A 14,809-nucleotide genomic window follows, 5' to 3' on the forward strand; every position below is an offset into this window, starting at 1 on the left:
ACATTGACATTGAAATAGACTAGGCTTTTATTTCTGTGCAGGTAAATAACATTTTAATCCTTTGACTCTATAGGTAGAATTTCCAAAGAGAGGGGGGAATGGGAGTCTTCACCTGAATTGTAGCAGGTTGGCAGAGACAGAATATATACAACTAATTCCTCCAGTCCTCTACCAGAATTACAGTGAAAGATTGGATGAATCCACAAGGGCCCCTTAAACTGCCATTACACTCATAATTTTGTTTGGATGTGCATTTATTTAAAAATGATAGTATAACACAAGTAATAATAGTGGAAAATAATAGAAATATTCAGCAGATCAGGCAGAATCTGTGTAGTGACAATGGTGGACCTGTGAACATAGCTCCACAGATGATGCCTGACCTGTTGGGTATTTACATCAATTTCTATTTTTAATTCAGATTTCTAGCTTCCAGCTTCTTGCCATTTTGTATTTTACCAAAACTCAAGATGTTGAGTCCTGATCTGACTCCAATTACACTGTGAAGCCAGAAGGCCTAAGACCATGGGGAAGGTTTTCATCTTCACCTGTGTGGTAATCTGTTCATAGGAATTACTCATTCTTTGCAGATTCCACCTCACTTTCATTTGTGTAAATAACTTGCAATCCACCCCACAAAATTATCACACATGGTTGAAGGCAAACAATTATCCCAATATCAATATAAAGTCTTCCATGACCTGGACTTTGCACCAGAAGTCAAAACATTCTAACCCAGTGTGAAGTGCCAGTGTCGTCCTCTATGTATTTTAAAGTTTAGTATGGAACGTTTTGCTGTGTTAAAGGCACTATGTAAATGCAGGTTGATATGAGAGAAGTAGTGCTCCTAACAGCATGTTCGCAATTACAGTTAGCGAGCCAGGAGTACAGCTTTACATCTGTGTTTCTAAGTTTGAGATAAACTGAACTCTAAAAACAAATGGTGTGGAGTTTATAAGATTGTAATATGGTTCTTGAACAGATTTGAGTTAAAGCCTTGGCTCCAATTCCAATTTCTTTGCTGAATGTAGTTTCTACAGTTTGACTTGACTACCCTGAAGTCTAGAGTCATTAGTATTTCGAGTGATAACTCTCCTTATCCACACACACCCTGTGATAGACTGACATTCAGCAATATGCCACTACCACTGTGTGTCTCACCACCGCCCCCCTCTCAATCACCCCCTTTCTTGCCCTTGAATTTTCCTTTCAGTCTTCCATAGATGACAATTTTGTGTTGCTAACTGCTAGCAGTATAGGTCACCGTTGTTTGAACGGAGCAGACTTAGTAGAGCAATCTCTCTCTCAAGGTGGTGGACCCACCAAATTCTTAGTTTGGCATTAGTGATTTCTATGTCCTTGTAGTCTGTTTTAATTGCAATGCATAATACCTGCAGCAATACCTTATCTTCACAATTCCACTGAGGCTCATTCAGATTCCCTTACTCACTCAGTTATATAGGACATGCCTGGCGAATATCCACATACATCAGACAAAACCAGAACACCAAACAGCTCTCTAATGGATTAATGACAATATAATCATTTTAAACTAAGGCTGAATATGTATTTAATAAACTGCATGGGTGTATGGTAATCTGTCTTCATTTCTGCAAACTTAATGAACAGGGCAAGCCCATTTTTTACACATCACCATCATTGTGCTTATGGAACAATTAGTTCGATAGTTAGTGCCTGTATAGCACATTTCAAGTAGGTCAGCAATGAGATTAGCATTGTGACTGGTGAGCAACCAACAATGCTGTCTGAATTTAAACAGTTGCCCAAAATGCAAACCTGTGATACAACACCGCTTTTGGACATTTCTGAATTCACGTTTGTTAAAGACAGAAAAAGATAACAGTAGACATGTATTCTCATGAAACAGGAGGGAAGGCAAGAATGAAAATACTGGGAGGGGGGGGTGTTTTCCTGTCCCACCTGCCACCGGGAGGGGGGTGATGGGGGTATCACGCAAATGTCCATTGACCTCGGGCGGAATTTTCTGGTTTTGAGGTAAGTACAACTGGAAAATCCTGCCCACTATGTCCAAACAATAATCAATAGACTTATACAGCTGGAAAGGGTAAAGAATGCAGACTTGCTTTGGGAAGACCTTGGCCAGGATTCTCTGGGGTCTCTCGCCCCACTGCCAGTGAGAATGGAGAATTTGGCTCTAAAAGTCCAGTCTGTACATTTGAACCTCATTGTGTCTTTGTCCGTGTGCTTTTAGGTGTTGGAAGGATCAAATGTTGTCATTACAGAGATACCTTTGGGAAAAGTTTACTGGATGTTTGTCAGTTTGTTGAACTCATTTTTTTCCCCTCATTTTGCTGATGTTTATATGCAGTTGTGACAAGGGAAATCTGAGCATCGTGATCACAAGCAGATTCCCTCAGAGAAACCTGTCAAATAAGAAGGCTAGAAGGCAAACTTATCTTGTGGGAATAATTTGATGGTGTCCCTCATTTTGATGTGTGCTGTGGCTCAGTGGTAGCACTCTTACCTCTGAATCAGAAGGTTGTGGATTCATATCCTACCACAACACTTGAGCACAAATTCAAGGCTAGCTCTCCAGTACAATACTGGGGAAAGCCACACAAAGTAGGAGGTCTGATCTTTCAAATGGATGTTAAACCAAGACTCTGTGTGGCCTGTCAGATGACTATTTAAAAGAAGAGCAAGGGTGTTCTCCCTTGCAAATATTTATCTCAATCAACATGGCAAAAGCTGATGATCTGGTCATTATCACATTGCTGTTTTGTGAGAGTTGGTTATGTAGCTGCCATGTTTTCTCCATTATAACAGTGACTACACTGTTTACTCTAACAAAATCTCTCATCTTGAAAACCTCAACTATGTCACCTTGTAACCTTCTCCATTCCAAGGAGAATGGCCCCAACCTTTCCAATGTCCTCATTACAGGAGTCCCTCATCTCTGGTAAAATTCCTCTGTACCCTTTCTAAGGCGTTTCCATCTTCCCTGAAGTCTGGAGCCCAGAATTGTGTACAATACTCTAGCTGGGCCCTAACCAATGATTGATAAAGTTTGAGCCTGATCTCAGGTTTATAAATAAAGGAATAAAACATTAAAGTGAATTCCAAATATATCAATTATTTATCTAACAAACAGCCGAGAACTGTAATATCCTTGAATGTAGTGTAATGGGTTGTAAGTAGATGTTGGATTTCTCTTTGAATTTTCTGCAGTATTATTCTTCATAATGAATTGATCATACTCTCGTTTCAATATACTTGCTCCTACCTTTCAAATGTTTTTTTTTCCAGATTTAACTGAGAGAATTTTTGTACATTATTTAAGTGTTCACTTCTTTTCAATTCTGTTAAATGACCAATTCTCATCCTTTTTGTAAAAATAGTTATTATCATTGTACTTTGCCCTTTGCCTGTTCTTCCCTTTTGTTCTGATGGGTTGGACTGCAGAGAAACAAGCATCTCACTCCCACAATGGCAGAGGGTAAAACCATAATTTATTGTGTTATGTTATGTGTCAGTGCTATGTTCAGGAGTTGAGTAGAACAAAGGCCTCCAAGCCTGTACCAACCATGCTGCCCGACTGAACTAAAACCCCCTACCCTTCCGGGGACCATATCTCTCTGTTCTCATCCTATTCATGTGTTTGTCAAGGCAATCCTTGAAAGTCACTGTCGTATCTGCTTCCACTACCTCTCCTGGCAATGAGACCCAGGCACCCACCACCCTCTGTCTAAAAAATCTGCCCTCGTACATCTCCTTTAAACCTCGCACTTTAAACCTATGCCCCCTAGTAATCGACTGTTCCACCCTGGGAAAAAGCTTCTGACTATCCACTCTGTCCGTGCCTCCCATAATCTTGTAGACTTCTATCAGACCATACCTCAACCTCCGTCGCTCCAGTGAGAGCAAACCAAGATTCTCCAACCTCTCCTCATAGCTAATGCCCTCCATACCAGGCAACATCCTGGTAAATCTTTCCTGTACCTCTCCAAAGCCTCTGCATTCTTCTGGTAGTGTGGAGACCAGAATTGAATACTATATTCCAACTGCAGCCTACAGCAAAGGTCTCAGCACTGATCCCTGAGGAACGCCACTTGTCACAGCCCTCCATTCAGAAACGCACCCTTCCACTGCTACTCTCTGTCTTCTTTGACTGAGCCAATTTTATATCCACCTTGCCAGCTCACCTCTGATCCCATATGACTTCACCTTTTGCACCAGTCTGCCATGAGGGACCTTGTCAAAGGCCTTACTGAAGTCCATGTAGACAACATCTTAATGGTATTATTGCTAGACTATTAACCCAGAAACTCAGCTAATGTTCTGGATACCCAGCAGATAGTGGAATTTGAGTTCAGTCAAAAATATCTGGAATTGAGAATCTGCTGATGGCCATGAAACATTGTCAATGGCCAGAAAATCCCATCTGGTTCATTATTGTCCTTTAGGGAAGGAAATCTGCTGTCCTTACCAGTCTGGCCTACATGTGACTCCAGAGCCACAGTAGTGTGGTTGACTCTCAACTGTCCTCAAAGGGCAACTAGGGATGGGCAATAAATGCTGACCCAGTGAGTGGCGCCCATGTCCCACAAATGAATTAAAAAAAACAGAGCAAATAAAATTTAGAAATGAATGTGTGGCTCAAAGACTGGTGTGGAAGAAGTGGGTTCTGGTCTGTGGGACCTTGGCACCAGTACTGGGGAAAGTGGTGGCTGTATGTGAAGATGTTCTAAACTTAAACTGTTTTGGGACCAGTATTCTAGCAAGCTGCATAGGTGTTGGTGTTGGACTAGGGTGGGCACAGTAAGAAGTCTCACAACACTAGGTTAATCATAGAAATCATAGAAACCCTACAGTGCAGAAAGAGGCCATTGGCCCATTGAGTCTGCACTGACCACAATCCCACCCAGACCCCACCCCCGTATATCCCTATATATTTACCTGCTAATCCCTCTAACCTATGCATCTCAGGACACTAAGGGGCAGTTTTTAGCATGGCCAATCAACCTAACCCACACATCTTTGGATTGTATTGGAACACCTGGAGGAAACCCATGCAGACACGAGGAGAATGTGCAAACTCCACACAGACAGTGACCCAAGCCAGGAATCAAACCTAGGTCCCTGGAGCTGTGAAGCTGCAGTGCTAACCACTGTGTTACCGTGCTGCCCGCAAGTGCCGTCCTCAGGTGATGAAGGAGCAGCACTTTAAAAGCTCGTGATTCCAAACAAACTTGTTGAACTTTAACCAGATGTTGTTAAATTTAATAATGGGGGCAAAGGATCCAATTTGGGAAGATGTGGTGAAGCAAAGAGTAAAGACAAGGCAAGAGAGAAAGGCATTGCTATAGGAAATGATAAACAGAACACGATAGGAAGGGATGGAGAGTACAAATCTACGAGTAAAATAGTTTGTCAAAGCTAGAGATTACAAAAATAATAAAAGAACAAAACTAAAAGCTCTGTATCTGAATGCATGTAGCATTTGAAACAAAATAAGTCGACTGATAGCATAAGTAGAAATAAACAAATGAGATCTGATATCCGTGACAGAGATATGGCAGCAGGATGACATAGATTAGGGCCAGAACATTGAAGTCTATTTGACATTTAGGAAGGATAGGAAGCAAGGAAAATGTGGAGGAGTGACTCATAATTAATGATTGCACATTAAAGAGGGGTGACCCAATTCTGGAAACCAAGATGTAGAAGTGATTTGAGATGAGAAAGGAAAGAAGTCATTTGTGGGGATGGTGAACAGGCCTCCTAATTGTAACTACATATAAGATAGTGGATAAAGGAAGAGATAATGGAAGTATGTTGCCTTTATACAGTGATAATCATTGGATATTTTAACCTACAGATAGGTCAAAAAAAATCAGATGGGACGAATTCTTAGATAAGTTCATATGTTTTCAAAGTTTCTTAGAACAGCATAATCTGGAGCTAACAAGACAGCAGGCTATCGAGACCTGGTATTGTGCAATGAGATAGGATTAATTGATAACCTCATAACAAAGCAACCCTTTGGTTGCAACAATAATATATTAAATTGTATAATTTGGTGAGAGAGGAGAATAGGTCCAAGACTAATATTTTAGACTTAAACAAGCGGAATTATGAGGGCATGAAAGCAAAGCTGGATAAACTGGCAAACAAGATTAAGGGATAGGTTATTAAAGATCAAATGACTGAAATCTCAAGGTAATTCAGAATGTACAGAAAAGGTGTGTTCCACCAAGAAGGGGGAGGACCCACCACTCATTGTTCAAATTTAATGAAGAAACATATCATTGCACTAAGACAGATAGTGGGCCAGAAAATTAGACAGAATATAAATGTTAAGGACCAGATTAGAAACTCCTAGGTAATTAACTCTTAGAAATTAGCCTAAACGCCAACTTTTTTGTAATTTTGGCATTATCTCATAGCCCCTTGAAAGTGGAGTCACAGGTGGACAGAGCGGCGAAGAAGGCATTCGGCATGCTTGGTTTCAGCGGTCAGAACGTTGAATACAGGAGTTGGGACGTCTTGTTGAAGTTGTACAAGACATTGGTACGGCCACACTTGAAATATTGTGTGCAATTCTGGTCACCCTATTATAGAAAAGATAATATTAAACCAGAAAGAATGCAGAAAAGATTTACCAGGATGCTACCGGGACTTGATAGATTGAGTTATAAGGAGAGGCTGGATATACTGGGAGGAGACTGAGGGGTGACTCTATAGAGGTCTATAAAATAATGAGGGGTATAGTTGAGGTAGATAGTCATTATCTTCTCTCAAAGGTAGGGGAGTCTAAAACTAGAGGGCATAGGTTTAAGGTGAGAGAGAAGAGACACAAAAATCGCTCCAGAGGGGCAATTTTTTCACACAGAGGGTGGTGTGTGTCTGGAACAAGCTGCCAGATGTAGTAGTAGAGGCGGGTACAATTTTGTCTTTTAAAAAGCATTTAGACTGTTACATGGTATGATGGGTATAGAGGGATATGGGCCAAATGCGGGCAATTGGGATTAGCTTAGGGGTTTAAAAAAAGGGCAGCATGGACGAGTTGGGCCAAAGGGCCTGTTTCCCTGCTGTAAACCTCAATGACTCTATTAATATGAGCATAAGATATTTTGCTCCAGATATAATTCTATTCACCCACTAGCAAGCTTTTATCAAAACAAACACAGTTGTTATTTAACAACACAGTTAAAATACAGCAAAAAGAATTAGCATAACTTTTACAATTCAAATACTTAAACAGGACAAGTATAATTCTTAACAGCTAGCTAGCATTCAAGTCAGGCAACCCAGATGTATACAAGAAAGCCAGATATGATCTAAGGAATTCTTCAAAGATACCAAAAGACAGGTACCGGACAAAGCTAGAGTCCCAGGCTAGACACACTGACCCCCGCCAACTATGGCAGGGTCTGCCAGGCCCTAAGATGAAGGTGTGTGAAATCACCGGCACCAACATACCCCTCCCTGATGAGCTCAATGCATTCTACACCATTTTGTGCAAGAGGTCAGTGAGAGCATGCCCTCCATCCTGGGAGCCCTGCATGAAGTCACCATTGCAGATGTCACAGCAGCTTTCTCGAAGGTCAACCCACAGAAAGCGACTGACCCGGATGGAGTATTCAGACAAGCGCTCAGACCCTGCGCAGATCAGCTGGCGGGGGTATTTGCAAACATCTTCAACGTCTCTTTACAATAATCTGAGGTCCCTATCTGCTTCAAGAAGATGACCATCATCCCGGTACCTAAGAAAAGCCAGACAGTGTGTCTTAATGAGTATCGGCTGGTGGCTCTGACATCCATCATTATGAAGGTTAGTCATGGCACAAATCAATTCCAGCCTCCTACCACCGCAACAAGTCCACAGCAGATACCATCTCTCTGGCCCTGCACTCGAGCACCTAGATAACAAAGACACCTATGTCAGATTCCTATTTATTGACTACAGCTCAGCCTTCAACATCATTATCCCGACAAAACTCATCTCCAACCTCCGTGGCCTGGGCCTCGGCACCTCCTTTGGCAACTGGATCCTGAGCTTCCTAACTCACGGATCCAAATCAGTAAGGATAGTCAACAACACTTCCTCCATGATCATCCTCAACAAAAGGCTGTGTTCTCAGCTCCTTACTGTACACCTTATAAGACTGTGTGGCCCATTCCCCTCCAACCCGATGTTCAAGTTTGCTGACGGCACCACCTTAGTGGGTCAGATCTCAAACAGTGACGAGGCAGAGTACAGGAATGAGATAGAGAATCTGGTGAACTGGTGCGGCAACAATAATCTCTCCCTCAATGTCAACAAAATGAAGGAGATTGTCATCGACTTCAGGAAGTGTAGAGGAGAACGCGCCCCTGTCTACATCAACGGGGACGAAGTGGAAAGGGTCGAGAGCTTCGTGTCCAGATCACCAACAACCTGTCCTGGACCCCCATGCTGACACTATAGTTAAGAAAGCCCACCAATGCCTCTGCTTTGTCAGGAGACTAAGGAAATTAATTGAAACATTTAAAATTCTGAGGGTTTTGACAGGATAGGTGTGAATACTTCTTCTTGTGAGAGAATCTAGAACTAGGGGTCACTGTTTAAAAATAAGGGGTTACTATTTGAGACAAAGGTTAGGAGAACTTCTTTTCTCTCAGAGGCTCATGTGTCTCCCTTAAAAGGCAGTGGGAGCAGAATCTGAATATTTTTAAGATGTGGCGATGCCGGCGTTGGACTGGCGTAAACACAGTAAGAAGTCTGACAACACCAGGTTTAAGTCCAACCGATTTATTTGATAGTAAACTCACAAGCTTTCAAGGTTTACCTCTTTGTCAGGTGAAGAGGGAAACCTCGAAAGCTTGTGAGTTTACTATCAAATAAATCGGTTGGACTTAAACCTGGTGTTGTTAGAATATTTTTAAGGCAGAGCTGGACAGATTCTCGATAAACATGTGGATGAAAGTTTATTGGGGGTAGACAGGAGGTTACATTCAGATCAACCATGACCTTATTGAATAACAGAGCAGGGTTGAGGGGCCAAGTGGCCGATCCCTGCCTCCTAATTCATGCATAACTTTTGATTTGCTAGCATTAGATTGTGGAGTGGTCTGGAGAAATTTGGATCTTGTCTTGTCCAGAGACAAAGTTGCTTTTACTTCACTGCTATTGTTGAAGTTATTGACAGTCGTGTTGGCATATAAAGGGGCAGTTAACTGTGAACTGGAATCTGGACATTTCCTTTAAAATACTCTGATGTGGCAACTAACTGGCACTCAATATGCAAACACATCTAAAGCTTTTTACACCTAGCCTGGGTGTGAATTGCCTTATTATTATCTCCATGAATACTGTACCATGCAAAATGCCCTGACCAGGAGTTAATCCTTTAATCCCTTTACACCTGTTTTTACAACACAGGCCTCTCAGTCTTGATTCTTTATTTTATCATATAGTACATCTGCCTGTTCTCATTTGCTTTGATTTCCTTTTTACTAGATGCATTTATGTCCTTTGTTTTCAGTTTTTTAATTGTACATAGCCTGCTAACTGTCTAAAACTTGGTGAGATGATTTTAAGCAGGCAAGCACATTGAAATATTCAATATTCCAGTACTGGCAAGAGAAAATGTTAGAACTGGGCTTCCATTCCAGTACTTTGCAAAAAGGACATCATCTCCTCTCGTTCATAATTTTATTACAAGATAGTGCCCCATTCCAGTTTCGAATAACTGTGAGTTAAAGCACTGTGTACAGTATTGGTCTATATTTAAGTGAGGATGTAAATACGTTAGAAGCAGTCCAGAGAAGGTTTACTGGGCAAATACTAGGAAATCTCAGGTTAGGTTTGTATCCACTGGAGTTTAGAAGAGTAAGAGACAACTTGACCAAATCCTTTAGATCCTGAGGGTTATTGACAGCGTGAATGTAGAGAAGATACTGCAAGGCCTGGTTAGAGTGAACATGCAGAGGATGTTTACACTAGTAGGAAAAACTAGAACAAGAGGACAACCTCAGGCTAAAGGGACGATCCTTTAAAACAGAGATAAGGAGGAATTTCTTCAACCAGAGAATGGTGAAACTCTTTGCTGCAGACAGCTGTGGAGGCCAAGTCATTAAGCGTCTTTAAGACGGAGGTAGATAGGTTCTTGATTAATAAGGGGATCGGGGGGGGTATGGAAAAAAAAAGCAGGAGAATGGGGATGAGAAAAATATCAGCCATGACTGAATGACAGAGCAGACTCAATGGGCCGAGTGGCCTAATTCCGCTCCTGTTTTATGGTCCTACAGGATGTTTCCCCTTGTCAGAGAATCTAGAACTGTTTAAAAATAGTGGGTTGCTCATTTAAGAGAGAACATTTTTTCTGAGATTTGTGTGTTTCTGAACTCTCTCTGTCAAAAGGCAGTGGAAGCAAAGTCTTCAAATATTTTTGAGAAGGAGCTGGATAGCTTCCTGATTGATAAAAGTGAAAGGTTATCAGAATAGGCAGGAATGTAGGGTTGACATTACCATCAGAACAGCCATGATCTTATTGAATAGCAGGGTAGACTCGAGGGGCCGAATGGCGTACTCGCGCTCCTAATTCGAATGTTCTATACAGATATCTTAGAAACTGAATTTTAATTCCAAAACAAGAAAAACTGGTAGTGCGCAGTAATAGAATTAAATGCCTGTCACCGTTTTGGGTCTTTTGTTTCCTCAGGACCCACTGCAGATGCTGCCTGATCTATAAAGAAGTCCAGATTTTCTCCATTTGTTTGCACATTTCAGGCAGCTGCACTCTGTTTATTTGGGTTTTTAATGTCATTTTACTTGTACTCTACACCCACAAAGAAGGTTCAAAAGTTGCACCACTTGTGAAACAGAGCAGAACCCTTTTTAATTGTACTGTTATCTGAATAAAGGTCACCTCCATGTACCTGGCAAATGGGCTAATCAAATAGTGAAATAACTAAATGAAAATACCTTTCCGGTGAATAGCCTCTGGATTTCTAATGTTTTATGAAATATATGGTTGATTTTAGATTAATATCCAAATGTAATCTGACCATGTATTTCATTGAAAAGCTCTGATCCTGAATGTGAGTTCATTTTCCTGTAACACAATTGGTGATCATTTTTTAATAATCAAATGTAAATTAAGTACTTTCCTTAAAGGAACCAGTTTCAATCATTGTGAGAAAAATTTTGCAGCTTAGGAACTAAAGTATTGTATTTTTTTTAGCTGAAGATTGGCGATAACCATTTTTTTGATTTGAACAAGGTTAATCCTCTCCCCCGTCCATCCATTGCCACTTTCAGTTTTTTCTCTGCCGTTTTCTCCCCCTCCCTGTACCAGCACAGTCATGATGGAGCAAATGGCCTCCTGTGTTTTATCATTCTACACAAGTGAAAAACTTCATGGATACACCAACCGTTCAATACATCACCCAAATGTCAGCTGTCCATCTTTGAGTCAGGGTAACTTCAGTAAGTTATTCATCAACATAAGCATAATTCTAGCGTGAACAGCAACACGGGCAAGCCATGGTTGATACACCATGATCAGAAACGTGAACACAAGGTTATGTTTTCCCTCCTTGACCTTTCCATGGTGCCCTTAACACTGTCAGAGCTGGGATAAGTTAATTCAATTATAGCTGAGAAATGAAACCTGAAATTTCTTGATCAAGTTGGCTACCATGCACTACCCATTAAGGCATTGGAGAAATCTGAAATTTCATTTTAATACCTGTTATTTTATTGCTTCACATTGTTTGTTACATTAGATTTTTTTTCAAACTATTGGTAGATTGGCCTTCCCTTGACCAATGATAACAACAAACCTAAATCTATACAATTAGAGGTCTACAACATGGAAACAGGCCCCTCGGCCCAACTTGTCCGTGCCGTCCTTATTTTTTTTTTTAAAAACCCCTAAGCTAGTCTCAGTTGTCCGCATTTGGCCCATATCCCTCTATACCCATTGTACCCATGTAACTGTCTAAGTGCTTTTTAAAAGATAAAATTGTACACACCTCTACTACTACCTCTGGCAGCTTGTTCCAGACACTCACCACCCTCTGTGTGAAAAAATTGCCCCTCTGGATACTTTTGTATCTCTCCCCTCTCACCTTAAACCTATGCCCTCTAGTTTTAGACTCCCCTATCTTTGGGAAAAGATATTGATGTCTACCTTGCCTATGCCCCTCATTATTTTATAGACCTCTATAAAATCACCCCTTAGCCCCCTACGCTCCCAAGAAAAAAGGTTCCAGTCTATCAAGCCTCTTCTAATAACTCAAGTCCCGGTAGCATCCTAGTAAATCTTTTCTGCACTCTTTCTAGTTTAATAATATCCTTTCTATAATAGGATGCCCAGAATTGCACACAGTATTCCAAGTGTAGCCTTACCAATGTCTTGTATAACTTTAACAAGACATCCCAACTTCTGTATTCAATGTCCTGAATGATGAAACCAAGCATGCCGAATGCATTCTTCACCACTCTGTCCACCTGTGACTCCACTTTCAAGGAGCTATGAACATGTACCCCTGGATCTCTTTGATCTGTAAATCTCCCCTACGCCCTACCATTAACTGACTAAGTCTTGCCCTGGTTCAGTCTACCAAAATGCATCACCTTGCATTTATCTAAATTAAACTCCATTTGCCATTTGTCAGCCCACTGATCAAGATCCTGCTGCAATTGGAGATAACCTTCCTCGCTGTCCCACTATGCCACCAATCTTGGTGTCATTGCAAACTTACTAACCATGCCCCCTATATTCAAATCCAAATCATTAATATAAATGACAAATAACAGTGGGCCCAGCACTGATCCCTGAGGCACACTGCTGGTCACAGGCCTCCAGTTTGAAAGACAACTCTCTACAACCACCCTCTAGCTTTTGTCAAGAAACCAATTTTGTATCCATTTAGATACCTCAGCCTGGATCCTGTGAGATTTAACTTTATGCAACAAGGGCGTTGACAAGAGCGTTTTTATGGTGCTCAGCAATACAGCATGGCCTTTTATTGAATACACAATTCTCATGGCTCTTGTGAATATATAACATAAGCCCTTTCTTTGTACATCTCTTACAAAAAAATCCCTCTATATTAGAAGAAGTTTGTCCATGAATTTTATCCTGTGATATGGAAAACCAGTGGCGCTATGTCTTCATCGAAGTGAAGACATTGATTTGTGTAGTGTGAAGCTTTCTGTGCCCCATTTAACTTAAACAGTCATACATAATACTATACATGCACAGTAAATACATGGAATTGAGTTACAAGATTGTAATGCAATTGAGGGGTTCAGGTGGCATTGCAAGCAATGAAAGCAAATGAAGAGATATGTAAATGTCACCTGATTTGTAGTTCCAATGAGGTGGAGATGCCGGTGTTGATCTGGGGTGGGCATAGTAAGAAGTCTCACAACACCAGGTTAAAGTCCAACAGTTTATTTGGAATCACGAGCTTTCGAAGCGCTGCTCCTTCATCAAGTGAATCACTCGATGAAGGAGCAGCGCTCTGAAAGCTCATGATTCCAGTTTAACCTGGTGTTCTGAGACTTCTTACTGTAGTTCAGATGACAGCCTATAATTGACTCAGTGTCTGTAGGTTTATGTAATGTGGACTGTATAATTTGTAAAGGAATTCAGATATATTATGCTTCATATTGCCATTATCAATCTCTCACAATGATAATACAACCCTTTGGTGTTATCAGAAGTGGCATTAATGCAAGAGTCATTACAAATTTTTCCAGAGCGGTTTTTCGGAAGATTATTGGAAACTCACTTCGTATTGTATTTTAACAGTGTACAGCAGTAGTGTTTTAGAATATTTCATTGGAACTTTTATCTATTGGCTGAGCTGACCCAAAGGGAAAAAGAAATTGCTTTAATATATGGATCTTCCTTCCCATGACCTCCACCACTTAAGGAAAAGCATAGCAGATAAACACCACCAGCTGCAAGTCCACACCATCCTGTCTTGAAAACATATCATTGTTCCTTCACTGTCACTGGATCAAAATCTTGGAACTCCCTTCCTAATAGCACTATGAGTGTACCTACACCACATGGACTGCAGTGGTGACTGCAGTCTTTGAGAAGGCAGCTCACTATCACCATCTCACGGGCAATTAGGGTTGGACAATAAATGCTACCCTAGTCAGTGATGCCTACATTCCAATAAAGAATAATTAAATAAATGTTATTGATGGTTTCAATATTGATGCAAAAGACCTTGCAAACCTGTCCATATCAATCATATTTTTATAGATTTTTTTTCTCATGTTTGTCCAATTTATTAGAGTTTTTTGAGGATATAACTAGCAGGACAGATAAAAGGGAACCAGTAGATACAGTATATTTGGATTTCCAAAAGGCATTAAATAAGATGCCGTCTCAAAGGTAAGAACTCATAGTGTTAGGGGTAAATATTAGTGTGGACAAGGACAACCGTGTATCTCTCCATGCAAGTTCTCCAAGCCACTCACTATCCTGATGTGGAAATATATCGCCGCTCCTTCGCAGAGATTGGGTCAAAGTCCTGGAATTTCCTCTTGCTGGAACGATACAGAGTTGGTGAGACCGCAGCCTAGAGTGCTATGTTTAGTTTCCTTATTTATAAAAGGATTTGCTTGCATTGGAGGCAGTTCAGAGAAAGTTCACCCGGCTGATTCCGGGATAAAGGTTGGAAAGGTTAGCCCTATATTTATTGGAGTTTAGAAGAATGAGGGTTGAAAAAAAAAAGATGCCAAGGAAGCTTGACTGGATAGACGCTTAAAGGATGTTTCAAAATAAGAGTTCTCCCATTTCAGATGGAGATGAGT

General features: G+C 40.9%; 1 protein-coding gene across 6 annotated transcripts in view; it reads left to right on the top strand.

The window, feature by feature from the left end:
• ehbp1 (EH domain binding protein 1) overlaps positions 1-14,809 on the top strand; it is a 302,265-nt gene that overhangs the window by 203,432 nt on the left and 84,024 nt on the right. The window lies entirely within an intron of this gene.

Source organism: Carcharhinus amblyrhynchos, chromosome 12, assembly GCF_965287045.1.
Source record: "Carcharhinus amblyrhynchos chromosome 12, sCarAmb.v2.hapA, whole genome shotgun sequence".
Taxonomy (NCBI): Eukaryota; Metazoa; Chordata; class Chondrichthyes; order Carcharhiniformes; family Carcharhinidae; genus Carcharhinus; species Carcharhinus amblyrhynchos.